The sequence below is a fragment of the Sesamum indicum genome, unplaced genomic scaffold (genome assembly GCF_000512975.1).
Source record: "Sesamum indicum cultivar Zhongzhi No. 13 unplaced genomic scaffold, S_indicum_v1.0 scaffold00227, whole genome shotgun sequence".
In the NCBI taxonomy this organism is placed as follows: domain Eukaryota; kingdom Viridiplantae; phylum Streptophyta; class Magnoliopsida; order Lamiales; family Pedaliaceae; genus Sesamum; species Sesamum indicum.
This window is the reverse complement of record NW_011628121.1, coordinates 52,330-55,651: the sequence shown is the minus strand read 5'-3', so window position 1 is coordinate 55,651 and position 3,322 is coordinate 52,330.

Genomic DNA, 3,322 nt, shown 5'->3' with positions numbered 1-3,322 from the left:
TAAGATGAATGCAGACGCCCAATAAATGCTCATTGCTGAAAGTACAGATTTAATGATTTGTATACGTCCAGCATATGATAATGAAATTCCCTCCCATCAATTTTCAGTAGAAGTGGTTGACAATCGGATATAGACAATCTGGAAGACAGTAGAGGGAGACCCCAAGTACCTCATTGGTAGTTGGCCCTCTTGGAAGCCCATAATTGTTAAGATCTGCTCCTTCCAACCTTGTGCCGATCGAGAGATAATGACATGACTTTTTTGTACATTCAGCCGAAGTCCCGACCATTCTGCAAATCGGTCCCCCTCTTGAGTGAGGGTCCTGAGTGAATTCAAGTCAGCTCTACAGAAAAGCAGGAGATCGTCTGCGGATCCCTACTGGAAGAGTTTGGCCGGCTCACATTTCCAGTGGTAAAAGAATTGCAGATCCTGCTCAATAAGTTGCAATAGTCCCAAATGCAAGATTTCCATAACGAGAACAAAGAGATACGGCGATAGAGGGTCTCCCTGTCTTAATCCACGTGCTCCTGCAAAGAAACCGTGAGGGTTTCCATTAAGACCAATCAAAAAAGCCGCCGTCGTTACACACTCCTCAATCCACCTTGTGAACGTTTGGGGGAATCCAAATAACTGCAAGACTGCAAGTAGGAAATCCCACTCTACAGTATCATATGCCTTCCTGATATCGACCTTTAGGGTACAACGAGGTGGAAGCCTCACCTGGTTGTATCCCGTGAGTAGTTCCTGTGCCAACAATATGTTGTCTCCAATGCTACGCCCTGGGATAAACGCTCCCTGACAGGGACTAATAATCTTGTCCAGAACCACACTCAACCGCTGGACCAGTAATTTCGCAATAATTTTGTATAACACATTACAGCATGAAATTGGCCTAAAATCACCAACAGTCATAGGAGTGTGTACCTTCGGGATTAGAGCCAAAAGTGTGGAGTTGACTTGTTTAAGTAGTTTACCGGTACTAAAGAATTCCAGTACCGCCTTTGTAACTTCCTGTCCCACCACTGGCCAGGCTGCTTTGTAACCCGGGGCCTTGTCATCTGCAATGTCAAAGACTGCTTGCTTCACATCATCCGGTGTAAACGCCAATATAAGATGGCCAGCCTCTTCATTAGAAAGAATATGCCTTGCCCACGGTCTGAGAAAGCCAATATCTAGCGTTATCTGACGTCTGTGACCGCCCAAGAGATTTTGATAGTAACAGACAAATTCATTGATAATCTCTTCTGGTTCAGTGTGAATGGTCCCGTTGTCATCATTAATTTGTAGTATCCTCCTTGCCACCCTTCTCTTGGCAATTTTACGAAAGAAAATTCGGGAGCATTGGTCACCTTCATCCACTGCATCTTGGCTCGCTGTTGCAGCATGATTTGTTCCAGTTTGGTCGCTTTTGCATAAACCAGGCGGCAACAGTGTTCTAATAGTAGAAAGGCCTCATTCTGTCTATCTGAACTCACCAGCTGTTGTGCCTCATCTAGAAAGCCTTTAGCTAATTGGACGTTTAGAGTCAAATCCCCCTTCTTCCTCCTTTGCTCTCTGAAGACCGGCTTCAGTGCTTTAAGTTTACGTGCTACCGCAAATATAGGCACCCCCACGATTGTGTTCTGCCAGATATTCTGCACACTGGGGATAAATTCAGGTGAGAGTGTTAGGTAGTTTTCAAATCGAAACATACCTCCTGTTTGATTTTGCCTGTCCCCATGCAGTAGAAGCGGCGAGTGGTCAGAAGTCCGCGGTAAAAGTACTAAGGATCCGCTGCTTGATATCCTCAACTATCAATAAAGCCATGGTGCTAGGTGTCCTCTCGGTGTGCTCGAATCTTCTCAAGTTTCTCTCCCTCCAAATGTGGTAAACACATGATGCTAATAGTGCTCGATAAGATATGTTAACAATGTGTTTACCTCTCCATTTTTGGGAAGCCCATTCAATATCCATTTTCCAGTCTCTATTGGGCCAAGAATATCGTACCATTCTTCGGACAGCTGTGAGACACTGTCGACTAAACTCTCGAGCTAATATTTCCAAGGTATTCCATAAACTTCTGCGATCCATCATCTCAGAGGCACCATAAACAATAGTGATAATAAGGGATTCACTATCTGCCCTATGAGTGACACGACAGTGCATAAATTGGTTCCCCAAATCAAGTATATGGACGTCCACAACATTATCATCCCACGCTACCCAAATGCGGTTACCCACAGTTGCATAATCAACAAACCATTTCCAATGAGAAAGCAAAAAAGACTGAATATGCATGACGTTGTTAATACGCACATGAGTTTCTAATATGCCCATAAAATCTAACCTGTATTCCGAGATAAGGTCCTTTAATGCGAGCTGATGGTCTCTCTTATTCAGCCCCCGGACATTCCACAACGCAAGGTTCAACATGGATCACTACTAGAGGGGCTGCATGTGTTAGGACCCCTATTGTTCTCTTCTGCGTCGTCCAATGAGTTCAGAGCATCAAAAGGATTAAAAGTAACCACTTCTTTACCCTTCTCTTTTTGCGATGAGGTGTAGCGTTTATTCTGTTTTGAACCTTCATCTCCTTTCACTTTATCATCCACCACAACCACGGTCTTATGTTTCTTTACTCTCTCCTCGGTAGCTGGTGGGGGGGGGGGGCGTTGGCTTTTGGTACATACACTTTCACCGGAGGCTTTGTCTGTTTCTGAGGATTGGTCAACGAACACTCCTTCACCGAGTGGCCCAACATCATGCATTCTGTGCATTTAGGGGGAAGCCATTCATACTCGATATCAACCTTGCATGGGGTTTCTCCACCATCTTCATCTGGCGTCATTATAATAATATGTTTTTCCAATTTCTGAGTAACATCAAACATCACGCATATACGAGCGAAGTCCAGTCTCGTGCATGCCCTCGTTATCGCATCAGGGTATAGTGGCTTACCCACACCGCTAGCAACAGTACTCAAGCCTTCCGTCGTCAAGAATTCCAATGGAAGGTGTCGCAGTTTTATCCAGACCGGCACTTGTGTATGCTTCATCTTTCTCATAGCCATACCCGGTTCCCACTTTTGCAACACAATTGGTTGTCCCTGAAACAGCCATGGACCCCCTTCTATGACCTCTTCCATATCGATTTCCGTTTTAAATCGGAAGAAAAAGAAGCCGTTAGCAGTTGCTGTGACCTCACATAGTGCCGGCCAAATCGAATGGGCAAACTCCTTAAAATGGTGATAATACGGCCGCTTACCCATAAAATATCCCACTGCCGTAGATTTCCATCGTTTGGCTCCGTCACGCACAGTATCAAGTGAAGGACGAACTACAAC